Here is a 17,658-nt window from a genome sequence, read left to right as displayed (position 1 = left end):
TACCGAAATGTTAGTTCTTACTCTCTTTGCTTTGCTTTGTTATTCTGCATTCTCATTTCATTTCATCTCATTGTCTATTGTCATTGTTGTTGTAGTAATGCGAGCATATATCTATGTGAGTGTGTATGTGTTTGGCAGCCACCAGACGAATAACTTAATGGTCGTAGATACTTCTAGCATTGTCTAAGAATGTTCTGGCGTTGCCAGAATATTGTAGTGCTACCAGAATGTTCTCGTATTGCCACACCGTCATATATAAAAGCGCTCGCATGCGGCTAACGAGTCAGTCTTAATTAAAGCGTCAAACGAATAACTTCAGTGTGAACGAATTGTAAAGTGTGAAGTCATAGTAAATAAATTGTAGATTGTCGTTATTTAAAAGAACTGTGTTTTAATTGTCGGGTAATTAAAAACGCCTAAATATAAAAACGTAACAATATGAATATTTTTCGATGTTCACTGGTTGCTGTTCGATCGATGGATCACTGGCTGGCTGGTTGAGTAGTGTTGTTGTTATGATTTTTCTATTTCTTCTTTTGGTACTGTTGGTTTTCGTTTGTTGCAAGGGCACAGGCACTTTGAATGTTTTTCAATATTGTCTTTTGTAAAGGGTTTTTTTTGTATTGATATTACATTGGGTTTATTTGACACTGATATTACACTGTGTAATTTGGAATATTTTATTTTTTAATATAAATGAATGTTTATTTAATTTTTATTTTCTTTTTAAACAAAACTAATTATTGGGTCACTGGGTTTTTATACACTTGGAAAAAATCACATTACACCGAGAAAAAATTGTACACTTTCAAAAAAATGTTAATGTTTTTAATTATTTAAAAAACACAAATCCGGTTCGAAGGACCAAAATGTTTGGGATTGAACTAATAAATGCTGAAAAGGAAAATTTTGCCTTTCGAAATAATGACACTTAGAGAAATTAGGTTTTAAATTCGAATTACAATGGTTTTATTTATAATTATTTCAAGTGTTATTTTAATTTTAATTCATTATTTATGATTAGGTTTAAGTTTTAAATAGTAATTAAGTTTTACAACTAGATTTGAGAATTATTTACAAAAGCAATTAGATTTGAATTCAATTTTGGGAAATGGTGTAAATAAGGGTGAGTTTTAACTTTAACAAAATATACAAAGGGATTGTGCAATATAGTTGTAAGGCAAAATATTCAATGCAATGACATGGAACTTTAGTGCAATATAGAATTAAGTTAAAATTTCTATTATTGTGTGTACAAAGTGTTGTGATCTTTTTCCTTTTTTTGTTGATGACGTTTAATTATGTTGTCGGCACTTTTATGTTTGGGTTTCTTTGGTTTGAGGAGTCGATGGGTTTTTATATGTGTCACTAATTGTTCACTGTGTTTACCTGTAATTATATATGTTCTTTAATTGTTCACTTTAATGTTTTAATTTATTTTAAGGAATTGTTCAATAACAAATTTTCACTTGACTTTCGCGGGGGCAGACGAGTTCGCACGCACGTATTTGTTTACTTCACGGTCGGTTCAAGACTGGTTCGTTGCCCTTTTGAGTGATGCTTAGCAGCATAAACAAAGCTTAGCGACAAAGCTACAAGCATCGATCAAAGGTCAAACTTTCCAGGTAAACAAATAGAAAAGCAAAAGGATACAACGATTAAAAATTATTTGTGCCGCTACGCACAGTGTTTCAAAACGGGTTCAAAGAAACTTTGAACAAGACCAAAATGCTTTCAAACATATTATATATTGGAAGAAATCAAATATATAAATGTTTGGGCAATACCCAAAAATGTATATGCTTGAAGCAAAATGTGTTTGGGAGTATATGTTACAGAAGCGATTTTTTTTAGGGTGTAGGGACGGTTTCATAAAATTAATGCAACTTTACTTAGTATATCAAAAATACTGGGTTTCTCTTAGCGTGAGAGAGACACAACATAAAGTTACTCTCATATGTATACAATACAAGCATATAATACGAGACAAGAAAACGAAATATAACGTTTTGAAGGCAACACATGTGTTTGAGTTTTTCAGTACAGTTTCAGACGCCGTCGCGATTCGAAGATTATTTATTGCTGTTGTAAAAAATTGACGAAAACACAATATTAACTGGAAGCGTTGGTGCTCATGTTTATAAATAATATAACATATTATAAAATTATGTTCTTTGCTGGCTGGATTTTAATGCGAGTCCCAGCAAAAAAATTTGGAAGTTCTTCCAAAGGCACAACTTTAAAAGCACTTCCAGAAGATGCACTCCTAATGATGTTCTTTATTTTAACTACCCAGGAAGTTTTTTTAATTCAATTTTTTATAACATGGTTCTTTCATACTTTTAATGGGTAATTTTAACTTTTATTGTTTCAAATAGGTTAAAAACAGAGTAAGAATTCATAAAATGGTACAAATCATTTAAATTTTGTCGAAAAAAATGCTAAATCCAATCTGAAAAAATTGTGAATTTTTGAAAATATTTGAGGTCAAACGTTTCCGACAAGCGTTAGAATTCATTAAAAATTATTTATGTGACAAAATATCACAGAATTTTTTAATTTACATCCAAAACATTGAATTCGGATCACACCTACACCGAAAGAATTTTCTTCGTAAAAAGAACGAAAAATTTCGTTAAAATTTGTCATTGTTTTACAACCAAAGAAACTTTTCATTAAAAGTACGAAATATTTCGTACTTTTTACGAAGAAAAGTTCTTCCAAAATTTTCGTAGTTTGTAAGAAAAAAATTCGTACTTTTTATGAAGAATCTTCGTACTTTTTATGAAAAATCTTCGTACTTTTTATGAAACAATTTCGTTCTTTTTATGAAAAATGTTCGTACTTTTTATGAAAAACTTTCATATTTTTTTCTGAAAAATGTTCGAACTTTTAGAAAAAAAATTATAGTCGAAAGTGCATTTGGTTGTAGTTGCAAGTGTGAAAAATGACATCAAATAATTTTTAGTTTTATTGCTTCACTTTTATTCATAGCGCGCTATCACCCAAATGAGAAGTAGCATAGACTTGCATAAAAAATAGAATAAAGGAATACACTCAAGCACATTATAAAAGACAATTTAATGGCGCGAACGGAAATTTTACAACTTCAATGAAACTTCTTCGTTATTTCAAAGAAAATGTTTCGTACTTTTTATGAAGAAATTTTAACGCAGAATGTTTCGTAAAATATTCGTAAAAACTTCTTCACACCGAAAAAAAAGTTTACTATTGTTTACGAAAAATGAACTAACCCATAGTAAGAATGACCATGATTTGGCGCCAAAGATTTTTTTCATCTAGATAAGTTCATGATTTTCTTATAAATAAGTTTATGTATTGCATCGTATTTTAGTTCATTCTTACTACGCTGTGGGAAGAATGTACTTACACTCATTCAAAATATTCCTGCTATCCGGAAAAATGAACAAGTTTTTGGGAATCCTATATTTAGAAATTGGTTTCAAATAAACTGTTTATCAGTATAATTTTTAAAGAAGTAAATAAATTTAGGAATTAAAGGTACAACAAGCCTGTATACAACTAAGAAATTTTTCGTACAATATAAGACAAATTTACATAACTACCAGTATTTTATTTCAAAAAATTATTATTATATTACATAAAACTATGGCTTATGATATACAATAAAAGAAATGTTTTTATTCGTACGCTGTATGCTGTTACTTTTCGGTAGTTACTAATTGCTTCTTCAAAAGAGTAATATTCTATGTTAGTAGAATGAAACTAATTAATATCAATTTCCATTTTTTATCCATATGAAAAATATATGCCATAAGTTGCTATTTTCATTTCATTTTTGTCCAATTTCACCGATTTCGCTAGTTTTTGTTGTGTGGATTTGCGTCATAAGCCTCTGAAGTTAAAAAGGTATATAAAATATAAAAATATTATCAAATTCTATGGTATTTTGATCTTTAACTTACAAGAGAATTTTCTTAGAGCAAATAGGGATATCAGCTTAGTTAGCATTAAACAGTAAGAAGATTCCCAAAAAATACCATTAGATTTGCTGTCGTCCTGCAAATGAAAATTATTTTTAATAAATAGAAATTTCGGCTTTATTACAAATGGACGAAAAACTTACCACATTGAAAAAAATCATCCAATTACTACATTAGTGGAATCATATCCATGCACAAATGGGACATTTTTGAAATCCTTCTCAGAATAAATGAAATAAAAATATTATAAAATTAGATATAATTTCCACTTGTCAATATAGCATTTAGTATTTATGGTGGATATTAAGTTCGAGTTTAGTGGCTAAAATCCCAATTTTTCATGATTAGTTTTCTTTAGAAATACATGGGAACAAAATTGAACCGTTTTTGTGTTCATTTAAAATTTATATCAAATTTTTAGTAATTTGAGGTCGCTGAATCCAAATGTACACTTATTTTTTTAAGACATCGACTTTTTGAGATATACGGTTATGTTCAAAATTAAGGCACTTCCGCTATATATATTGGAATAACTTGAAAACGATTCATCATATTAAATTTAAAAAACAGCGTTCTACATAAGCTTAAAAACGATTTTCTGTTCTTAATCGTGTAATCCATTTAAAGAATATAAACTTAAAAAAAACTTGTTTCGAGCTATTCTCCATCAAGTTATATTTAAATTTGCATCGAAGGGGTATAATTTTATACTTTTCTTACTGATTTATTTCTGATTTTAGCACCTAAACTCGAACTTAATACACACCTTAAGGACTCGCTATAACATAAAAATATAGACTTAAAAAATTGTATTGTGATCCAGATGTAGAGTCAATATAGATCATTTTATTACCACTCATTATGAATATTTTTATGTAAACCAATTTAAAACCGCACTAATTTTAAATTATTAATAGAAATATACAGTTTCTTAATATGTGATTTATTTTAGAGTTATTTATTTTTTTATCAATATAAAGTGTTTTTGTTTTCTCTTACATCACACCATTCACTTATCAGTTTCTAAAATGTTACGAAATAAATGTATTTTTATTAATAAACACAAATACCGCACGCAAGCCCACCACGTGTGCGCTTCATAAATGCATCAACAGAACTGAATGCACCAATAAAACTCAAAGACACAAATAGTCATAAAGGACACATATGTAAAGAAAAACAACTCCACACACACACACACACATGATCCCTTTCTGATCTCGCTATTGCAACAAAACAACTATCACCGCAAAAGATACCAACAACACACATTCCATAACATCATCGCAATAACAAACACAAACAAAAAAAAAGATGATGCAATAATTTCATAATTTCTTCTCACTTCAATTTCCAGTATCACGTTTATTGATTAGTTGGTATTCTATCTATAGGATAAGGTAAAATATATTCAAAATTTACGAGGAATCCATAAAAAATTATATACACCCGTCAAGGATTAAATTAACTACTTTTTATTCTACTTTATCTAAAATTTTCAATGTGAGGAAATATACTCCAACTTATAGTAAAAACCGAAATAAGCTGTAGGAAGCCGCCATACGAATCGGTACTGTGGTTAAGTTAATTTTTACTACAAAAATTTTTTTCCATACAAAAATTTTTCTTAGTAAATTGTCCACATTTCGTAGTAAGATTTTTATATTACCTATGTCTTTTTATAATACAATCAACGATGCATTAACTATTGTATTGGAAATTTATTTAAGGAAAAATCCGTCCCATTTCGTAGTTAGTGAACTAAAAAACATTTACTGAAGTTTTATAAGTTTTCCTTTAGCTAAGTTAATTTTCGCAGTGGTTACGAAAAATGAACTATATGACAGTAAATTTTTTGAACTATGTGGAAGTTAAACTGGTCCTAAAATTAACAAGACACCTTTTTTTCTGTGCACAAAATTCATGAAATATGAAGAAAGTTTCGTTAAAAGTACGAACTTTGTACGAAAGTTAATGTAGAATGTTTCGTATATTCGTAAAAGTTCTTCGTAAAATTTACGAAAATGAATGAAAATTTTGTTATTTTAATGAAGAATTCAGGAAGAATAGTTTATGAAGAATTCTTCGTAAAATTAACGAAGAGAATTCTTACGGTGTAAAGAAGTAATGCAGATTCAGTGCAACGGCTGGTAAAATGGAGGACTTCCCTCCTATGACAAGCCCATGTTAAATTCAACGCTTCTGCGTCAATTTTGCACCACTTCCGGATCCAAAAAGAACATTTTCATTACTTTTTTGGTGACGCTTTTTTGCAGGGGTGTTAATAAATGGGTTCATACATTTTGAACAATTACACGGACGAAAAAGACTGTTTTTCATATGTTTGGGTATAACCATTATATGTTTGGAACTCTTATATTATATTATAATATTATGTTTGGGACATAAAATGTTTGTAAATATAATATGCTTGGATTCAAACATTTATTAATTTAGAAATAGCCCATAAACATATATGTGTTTACAAAGAGAGACAAAGTGTATGCTGGGAGCAAAATAATGAAAGTAACCAATTGGCGCATTACAAATATGTATACACAAAATTTCATTAAATATAGGAAAAATACTACGTGTGAATATAAGCAAGTATAAATTTACATATTATGAGTAAACATATATATGTTGTGATATAAGACTTCGCCAAAAATTGCATATGCTTAAGTAAAATATTAAAATGAGTATTCGGAGAGAAAATTCATTCGGAACCAAGATAAAATATATTTGAAAAAAAAAGAGCATGAGTTTTGTTTATCATTTTCGTATTACGGGCACAATTTTTTTGTTTCGTCAAAACAAATCGGAACGTAGGACGAGTAAGTCAAAATATTCAAACAAAGGTAATTAAAGGGATCTTCATAAAAACTGACGAAAGGGCACTATACACTGAACAAAAAGCATGTCCGGTTCCAAAGATTGTGTCTCCACTTTAACAATTTTGATATTGATTCCGAACCAAAGAAGCGGAGAATACAAGTAAGGATGCTTTTAAGACACAATTCTCTTTTAAATTTGGGTTTTGTGTACTTGACTCTACGAAGCACATTTCAATTTTTCGCTTTTTCAGCTTTTTTTCATATGCTATAAAATGTCCGTTAAAAACAAGACTTCCAGTGAAAATTATGCTATGTTTCAAGTAAAAAACGTCTTTAAAATAAAGTATTGAAAAATGTATCCTATTTTTTAATGATTTTTGCCTTGTAGTCAAGATGCAAAAATGCAACAAATTTAAAGACAGTTTCATTAATTTTAAAGAATTTTTCTGAATTATTAAAGTAAAGTTGACCTTAGTCCAAAAATTTGTTCTTTCATGTTATGATACCCATTTTTAAGTCAAATCACTTAATTATAACGACAACACGACTTCATTGAAAGTATCGACCTTTGAACAAGGAAAAAACTTTATATTAGAGAAATGCGTCTTCTAAGCTAAGCGAAGGTTGTATTCTTATTTTGAGGACATGAACTCTTTGGCCTCACGACAATATTTTTTCAGTGCACTCTTTTTAGAGTTATGAAAGTAAAATGAAAACAGGACGAAACAGTGAAAAATTAAACAGTAACATCTATAAAAACAAAGATTAGTTCCTCTTTATTAATAGTAGTCCAAGAGGAGTTGACGGATTTTTTCGAAAATAAAAGCGGGCATTGAGTTCGAGTTTTGTCGCTAAAATTATTTCTCATTTTAGCGGCAAAACCAGAATAACATTACAACTTTTTCCGATAAATTGTATTATAACATGGTGGGGAAAGATCCAAAGCAACAATTGAATAAGTTTATTTTCTTTAAAAGAAATTATTAAAGAAAAGTAAAAGGGTAAACATGGCCATTTTAACGCGATAATACCAATTTATACCGGCCTTAAGAATTAAATTAAGTACAAAATTATTCGTTAATAAAAATTCATATTTATTTGTATTTCTAAATTAATGGTGTTACATGCTAGCAACAATTGTTCACACCAAAATAAATGTATGTGCTGTTGTAAAATTACTGTTTAGAATTTAAATATAATGTGCTTTTGAATGGTTATCGTTAACCTTAGGATTCGAAATTTAATATAATAGTATGTAATGCTGAACACCTTTTCGGGATCTTCCGAACGAATCTGGAATATATGTTAAAAAATATATTAAAACAAACATGGTGTTGGTCGAAGCAGGGATCGAACCCAGGACACCTGTCACGCAAGGCGGACGACCAACCACTGCTCCACGCTGCCAACAAATGTATGTTTAACAATGTTATGTTGTTAAACAATGTTATGTTTGCATCGGCTCGTGGGCCCCGCAAGCTATGCTATATAAATATAACTTATAACGATAATTATCTCTTGATGACATAACAGCTACGTAGACCAGTGTTTAGTGTGCTGGCTTGCAAACTGTGTGGTCCGCTGTTTGAATCCCCGTCCGGCAAAAGGTAAAATTGAAAAAAAAAAATATAAAATTTAATAATTTCTTCTACAATGTTTGTATTACAGGAAAAGGTGCTAAGAACTAAAAAAACTCATGGAAGTGAAAAAAATGTGAGGCAATATATATAATTAGGCAGAACAAAAATTTTGAGCACAATATTCTTTGGGAGAAAATTCTTCTCAGCATATAATATTTTTGGGTCCATAATGCCTCGAAACATATTATATGTTCACATAATAACATATAGTTTTTTGGAAGACAACATTATTGAATTTGGATGGAAAAATACAAAATGTTTGGAACTTAGACTACCCAAACACATTATATTGTTTAGACCAATATGCTTTCAAATATATTATATATTGGAAGAAATGAAACATATAAATGTTTGGGCAATACCCAAAAATTTATATGCTTGAAGCAAAATATGTTTGGGAGTATATGTTACAGAAGCGATTTTTTTGAGGGTGTATGCAGGCATTAAGAATCAGGAGGAAAAATCTGAAAGAAAAGTTACATGTAATGCATGACATTTTTAGTATATATTATGTAAAAGTACATATTTTTCAATGACAAAAATATGTATACTACATTTATAATATTAAAAATTCAATTCATATTATGTATACATTCGTAGTCAATGAAAACCTGTATTTTTGATTTTATGAATTGTTTTCATATAATTTATGAATCCCGTGTTTGGAAAATTTTTGTGAACAATATTAATAAAATAAATGTATTATTTTTTTGTGTGTAGTGTGATCATACCCTTACGATACTAAATATTAAAAAAAAAATGCTACTCCGACCACCCTTGTGCTGGGTTTAAAAATAGCAGACAAAGTTTACTATTTTCCCTTTTTGATGTGTCTACTTACAAGTTTGCGAGCTTTCGAGTAAATCATTCATATGACGTAATTATCTTGAACTTAATTGAAGCTTCGTTTATTTATTCATTTACATAATAAGAAATATAGTTTATTGAACCACTTCTAAGAACGACCTCATGTAAACTAATGTTCTCCTGACAGTTTTAATTTTCATCAAATTTCGGAATCGATGTTCAATAACACCAATTAATATCGGAGCGGGAATTATCTCTCAACCGACGAACGGATCGGACGTGTTTTTTAATAGCGGATTAACTCATCGTAATAAATACCTACTACGAATTTCAAGTATGGTGGGATATTAAGCCACCATGCAGCGAAATTCAAAGTCATACACTGGATTACTAACTTCAGGATCCAGTGGACGGGTATCGACTGGAGTTATAAATTTGGGCAATGACCAAGAGTTAGACGGGTTGACATGTGGCGACACTTTTACAAGTCGAACCTTTTCTAAGGTAACGACATCAAAAGGAGGTAATCCCTCACGAAAGAGATTCAAGGAACGCAGAAATGCTTCGTTTATCCTAAAGAAATTAGGATCAGCCGACCCAAGCACGTTGTCGGCTAAACAACGCGATTCCTTAAAAAAAGAACGATCACCGGATGAGCTGCCATCTTCCAAAAGGGATCAAAGATCGTTTGCCTCAGTTGCTAAAGACAGCCTTGTGATGACTATCATTAATAAAGGAGCATTGGACGGTATGGTTCCAAAGCAAAAATGGGGGGAAATTGAGAATGCTTTGTCTGGCGTCTATTCACAGGTGCTGGAAAAGCTTCCCGGTCCATATCCTCGACACCAAGAGGCTGGTTGGTATCAAGGACGGTTTAAGCTAGTCGCATTTGAGGACCAGAGGTCTATAGAATGTTTTAAAGCTGCTTTGATACTAATTGGTGAAGTTTGGGAAGAAGGTGCTCTAGAGTTAATCGAGAAGAAAGACATATCGGCTAGACCAAGAGCACATGCGTGGATACCTGCAAACCCTCCTGACCCTGAATCTAGTTTGAATAGACTGAAACAATGCAATCCAGATCTTCCAACAGCTGATTGGAAGGTTGGCCGTTTGGGTGAAGTGGATGGACCAAGACGACATGCAGTGTTTATATTGAACACTCATTCCTTACCACATCTAGCAACGTCCCAGGGCCGTGTATGTTATGGCTTTCATTATATCCAAATGATGGTATATAAAACGATCAGCTAAAGGATTCGGAAATGGACAAGCCTCTGTCTGAATCAGAAATAAGCGGAACCTCTTATGAAGTCGAGGGAGATACCAAAGATGCAGACATGGATAGACACCGTATGCGAGAGGAGTTTTTTGAATTGCTTCGAAGATTTTAAACTTTTATCACCAAAAAAATTCGTTTGTTACAAAATTTTTATTTTTTCAATAAAAAAGTTATTTTTGAAACAACAACACAGTCCATTTCGTTTATATCAAACACTGCTCTTTTCTGACTTTAGGTCTTTAATAAGACACATTTTACAGTTCAAAATTTAATATAGTACAATGTAATGTTGAACATTTTTTCAGAATCTTCCGAACATATCTGGAATATATGTAAAAAAAAAACTGTTTTGAAATGAGTTTATGAAACGTAATTTAGATTTATAAATTTTCAAATTATAAATTTATACTAATTATTTAAATTACTTTGTTCAATTATATATTACTTTGTATCAGTAAAGTTAATTTGCCCCTTCTTTATGTTACGCTTCTGTTGCATTGTTAGACTATGCTTTGTTTGCTAAATTAAGTGTTATACCATAAGATTAATGTTTAATCGAATTGATCAATGTAACAGCAACAAACAGCAATAACCATCGTATGATTTTCTACCTGTTAGGCTAGTATATAAGTTATTGTTTTTTGCTCTCTTTTTGCACTTTTTTTTGCATACCGCTAGAACATAGAATATTAAAAATTTACATCAACCACCCATGTAACGAAGTTGTGCTGATACTTGTAGTAACAATAGAAATTCACTTATAGTTTGGTCGTCAAAAGGTTTGCATCACCAAATAAATTTACAAGGAAAATACAGTCCACTCTTTTCATTTTTTTTCGCCAACATGAATTATAATTAAAATTTGTCAAGTTACTAAACATTTTTTGGCCCTTCTTCGCCAACGGATAAAGTTTAAAAGTACAGCGTAGCCGCATTCGTGCCGTACTAACCCGATACCACGTGTACTGTGGTAACATCACTGAAAGTACCAGTACAGAGGAGTTGGAAACACGTCTGGAAGCTGTGAAGACATATTGGGAGCAGTACGTACAAGTCGAGGATGGTTTGTCAGAATTTGAGCAAGAGCCGACGGCAGATGCCGCAAAGGAAGAAACTTTCGAACAATACGAATCGAAGTATTTGTACATATATTCTACCTTACTAAAAGCAATTCGATTAAGGCAGAAAAGTCAGGAAAATGCATTGAATACCTTGCAAACAATTGCTGTGCAGCAAAATAGACTACTTTCGGAGCTGGGTAACATTGTTCCAAAAGAAAATGATGTCGCACTACCCAAAATCCTTATACCAAAATTTTCGGGTGAGTACAGTAAATGGGGAACATTTCGTGATTTGTTTCTTGGTTCTGTGGACAGGAAAGCCCATTTAACAAAAACGCAAAAGTTTTACTATTTAATTTCCTACCTGGATGGTGAAGCCGCAGATCTTATAAAAAACATTCCCATATCGGATGAACATTATATGGAAGCTTGGGACAAGTTGGAAAGCAGGTATAATAGACCTCACTTATGTTCATATTCGTATATCAAAACCTTTTTAAAGCTTCCATCGATGACATCTACGAACCATAAAACACTTCGAAAAATTATTGATGGTGCAGATGAATGTCTGAGAGGTTTAAAGGCTTCTGAAATGGAGACCCTTGGTTAATATATTTATTGCTCGCAAAATTAGACTCCGTAACTAGAATTCAGTGGTCAGAGGAGGTAGGATCAAAGTCAAACGTTTCTGTTTATCACTTCCTAGAATTCCTCGAAAAAAGGTACACATACACGGAATCAAATGAAATGGTAGCATACACTTCAACTGGTAAGCAACCCTCAGTTCGTTCAAATTTTTCACGTACATCAAATACGTCGTGCAAGAAATGCAAACAACAGCATAAATTATTTCAATGTTCAGAATTCATAAATTTAGACATTGAAGGTAGACGCAAGCTTATTAAGGACAATTCGCTTTGTTTTAACTGCCTGAAATCTGGACATAATGCCTCTAATTGTAGCTCAAAATACAGATGTCGGAACTGCAACAATCGCCACAACACCTTGGTTCATTATCAACAAAATTCAACACGGGAACAAGCATCTTCCACAACTCCAAATCGTGAATTACCATCGCAAGGTGATTTTGTTCAATCTCATTTTTCAACTCGAGACAGCCCAATTGTTCAAGATTTTTCACAGACGCAACATGACACAACAACTCAGCAGTTCAACATTGGCGGTTCGTTCCAACCTCGAACCACAACATCTCAAGTCGTAAGTAACCACATATTTTCACATCAACCATTGCAAACCATATTACCGACAGCTATCGTTCGTATGAAAAATCAATTTGGCCACTTCATAAGAGTTCGTGCATTAGTCGATTCAGGGTCACAAGTCTCATTTATTACAGAATCGTGTGTCCAGCTACTTGGACTAAGAAGAACAAATGCCCGTCTATCAATTTCAGGAATAGCTTCGTCAAATGCTGGAGTAACAAGAGGACAGGTTAAGATTAATGTTTATTCATCGTTCAGCACAGACATGGTAACAGTTAATTTGTACATTCTTAACCGAATCACCACCGACATACCGAGCTACAATTTCTGTGAGGACAACAAAAATATTATTTCGAAACTTAATCTCGCTGATCAAAACTTTAATGTTACTGGCCCAGTAGATTTGTTATTGGGTGCTGATGTAGTTTGGTCAATTCTAAAGGATGGAAAATTGGACTTGAAACCCACAGGTTTAACAGCTATTAATTCCATTTTTGGTTGGATAATTGCAGGTCAATATGAGCACGACACTAATAATTCATGTTTGATGTCATTCACTGCTTCCACAAATATCGACGATTTGCTACAAAGATTTTGGGACATCGAACAATTTCCTTGCGAAAAACATACCATCGATTCGACCAACGACGACCCTGCAGAAATACATTTTCGATCTACACACACAAAGGCAGCAGACGGCAAGTACATTGTTAAACTACCATTCAATATCTCAAACCCAGTATTTGAAAATACTTTAAAAGGTGCTATTTCTAGACTACACAATATGGAAAGGAGATTCACCAAAAACAAAGAATTGAAACAGCTTTATATAAAATTTATGAATGAGTATGAACAATTAGGCCATATGGAGAAAGTTCCAGTTGACGAAATTGAAAATACACCACACTACTATCTCCCACATCATTCCATTCTTAAGCCGGAGAGTAGCACAACAAAACTGAGAGTAGTGTTTGATGGGTCTTTTAAAGATGATAATGGTAAATCTCTTAATAACACATTAAATATTGGACCACCCATTCAAAGAGATTTATTTGGAGTTTCGTTGCGTTTCCGTTGCGTAAATATTCTTTCGTTTTTACAGCCGAAATAACAAAAATGTTTCGGCAAATTTGGGTTTGTCCAGATGATCGTGAAGTCACGAAGATCACGAAGTTCCTACGGAACTTCGTGTGCTCCTTTTTTTATCAGTGCGTGTACTTGAACAATTAGCAAATGACAACAAAACAAAATATCCCACGGCTGCATCAATCATTTTGCGCAACATCTATGTGACGTCATGGCAGGTGCCGAAACAGAGGAATGCCTTGAACAAGCTAGAGACGAATTAATCTCCTTATTAAAACAATTTACGCTTCGAAAATGGAGCTCAAATTCCCTCAAATTTTTACAAAATTTTCCAATTGAATATATCGAAGTTGGTAAATCCTCAGATTCACATATTAAATTACTCGGGCTTTATTGGAATCCCATAAATGATACTCAATCAATAACAAAACGTAAAATACTTTCAGATACGGCTTCAATATTCCACGTTTTTGGATTTTTGTCCCCATCGACTATACTTATGAAAATTTTTCTACAGCGACTGTGGTTACTGAAAATTGCATGGGATGATCCCATACCTCAGGTAATGAGCCAAGAATGGAAAAGGCTAAAGAATGAAATATATTATTTTGAAAAACTTTCAATTCCTCGAAATATTTTCGTAAATTCGGAATACGAAATACATTGTGTTTGTGATGCGTCCAGTCGCGGCCATTCTGCTGTAATTTATTGTGTATCTCGTCAAAATTCAAAGGTAAATCTAATTGCTGCAAAATCAAAAGTCGCCCCACTTAAGCCCATCTCGATCCCAAGAATGGAATTATGCGCCGCTTTATTATTATGTCGTTTGTATTCTACAATTAAAATTTCGCTTAACATACAAAATTCAAAACTTTTTGCTTGGACAGATTCACAAATCGTTTTACACTGGCTTTCAGCTCCTCCCAGAACATGGAAACTTTTTGTATCGCACAGAACCGATGAAATTCTGACAACCATCCCTCGCAAATTTTGGAATTACGTAAACACAAAAGAAAACCCAGCGGATTGTGCTTCCAGGGGCCTTTATCCAGAAGAATTGTTAAAATTTGATTTATGGTGGAGCGGACCATCTTGGTGGAACTTGATGAGTCGAAATGGCCTCAAACTAAATTTAAACTTGATGAAGAGCCCGAAGAAATTAATTGAGAAAAAAGGAAAATTGTTCTGTCTGCGAAGGTTGATGATAAACCAATGCTGCTGCAGCTTGCTGAAAAATTCTCTAATTGGTATAAGCTACTAAGAATTGTAGCATATGTTTCAAGATTTTTCAAACGTTTAAAATCTTTCTCATTTATTTCGTATGCTGAAATCCATAATGCTAAACTAAAAATTCTGCTGTGTATCAAAAATTTCAGTTTTTCAGATGTAATAAAATCGCTTCAAGCCAATAGAAATTTACCTGCAGGGCCTCTTCAAAAACTCTCACCATTTCTCGACAGTGAAGGGCTTCTGCGTGTAGGCGGACGAATCCAAGAATCGACGGTTCCATATAATATCAAACATCCAATCATCGTTCCAAAGGGCTGGATAGCTGAAATAATTATTACAGATCTACATATAAAATATTTACATGTCGGCGTGACGGAATTATTTATAATTTTACGACAACAATATTGGGTATTAGGCGCACGGAATTTGATTCGCTCTGTGGTATTCAAATGTAAGCGCTGCTTTATGTTACGCCGCCAAACTTCACAACAACTAATGGCAAATCTGCCAAAAGAACGAATACAACAACCAAAGACAATAAACTTGAGGAAGATAGGAAATTGGCTTGCGTCATACCAAATGTTGCATTTACCATGTTAGTTCCATACATGTTTGTAATTTTTTTATTTATTTTTCGTTTTTATTTTTTAAATGAAAAACTTAATTTTCTTAATGAAACAATGTTAAATTTTAGGCTACAACAAAAAAAATTACATTTTCCCCTTTATGGAAATTTATTTCGTGCACTTAATTTATTTTTATTTGCATTTTAATGATATGTCAATACTTGTCGTATACGCGTTTGGTTCGAGTATGAAACTAACACGGTAAATGGTTTGATCTCCTCAGTAGCCAATTTCCTATCTTCCTAGAGTTTATTGTCTTTGACAACAACATCGACCATTCTTCAATACAGGTTGCGATTTCGCTGGTCCTATTACCATTAAGATGACTAACTGCAAAAGGCCGAGGGTATGTAAATCGTATATAGCACTTTTTATTTGTCTTTCGACGAAGGCACTGCACCTTGAACTCGTAAGTGACCTTAGTTCTGAAGCATTTATTTTGGCCTTTAAACGATTCATATCCCGTCGGGGATCGTGTTGTAATCTGTATTGTGACAATGGCACGAATTTTCATGGTGCTCGTCGTTTATTATCAGAAATGCACAAAATGCTGTTAGACGAGACATCAAACTCCGATATTGCATCATCTATCGCCAAAGACGGAACAACATGGCATTCTATACCTCCATCCTCCCCTCACTTTGGTGGCATTTGGGAATCAAATGTTAAATCTGTAAAGTTACACCTTAAGCGAGTAGTCGGATCATCATTGCTGTCCTATGAGGAAATGTATACTGTGCTCACACAAATTGAAGCAATTTTAAATAGTCGACCGCTCTGTCCCATATCCGATGAAGACTTAAATCTGCTAACCCCATCTCATTTCATTATAGGTGAACCTCTTACTTCACTTTCAGAGCCAAACTATATTGCATCCCAATTGCCAAAGTTAAAACATTGGAAGTTATTGCAGCAAATGGTACAGGGTTTCTGGAAAAGATGGTCTCTGAGTATATCACATCTTTGCAACAAAGACCGAAATGGCAGACAGCACAAAGAGATTTTTCCGTCGGTGATATTGTCGTACTCAAAGAACCTGGTATACCTGCAACTAAGTGGCTACTTGGAAAAATAGTTCAAGTTCATCCTGGAAATGATGGCAAAGTTCGAGTGGTATCCATCAAGACAGAGAAAAATACATACACCCGTCCAGTCACAAAAATTGCTCTACTCCCATTTAACTGAAACGACGTTTCAGGGGCGGCAGTATGTTTTGAAATGAGTTTATGAAACGTAATTTAGATTTATAAATTTTCAAATTATAAATTTATACTAATTATTTAAATTACTTTGTTCAATTATATATTACTTTGTATCAGTAAAGTTAATTTGCCCCTTCTTTATGTTACGCTTCTGTTGCATTGTTAGACTATGCTTTGTTTGCTAAATTAAGTGTTATACCATAAGACTAATGTTTAATCGAATTGATCAATGTAACAGCAACAAACAGTAATAACCATCGTATGATTTTCTACCTGTTAGGCTAGTATATAAGTTATTGTTTTTTGCACTTTTTTTGCATACCGCTAGAACATAGAATATTAAAAATTTACATCAATCACCCATGTAACGAAGTTGTGCTAATAATTGTAGTAACAATAGAAATTCACTTATAGTTTGGTCGTCGAAAGGTTTGCATCACCAAATAAATTTACAAGGAAAATACAGTCCACTCTTTTCAATTTTTTTTCGCCAACTTGATTTATAATTAAAATTTTTCAAGTTACTAAACAAAAACAAAAAGAACTTTGGTCGAAGCAGGGATCGAACCCACGACCCTTGGCATGCAAGTCGGACGTAGCAACCACTGCCCCACGGTACCAAACTAAATGTTTGTTTCTGTTAAATAAACTTTGTTTTTTCGGTTCGTGGGCGCCGCAAGTTATTCTATATAAATATAACTTATA

This window comes from Haematobia irritans, chromosome 2 (genome assembly GCF_050003625.1).
Source record: "Haematobia irritans isolate KBUSLIRL chromosome 2, ASM5000362v1, whole genome shotgun sequence".
Lineage (NCBI taxonomy): Eukaryota > Metazoa > Arthropoda > Insecta > Diptera > Muscidae > Haematobia > Haematobia irritans.
The sequence above is the reverse complement of the archived record's forward strand: the minus strand, read 5'-3'. Positions refer to the sequence as shown.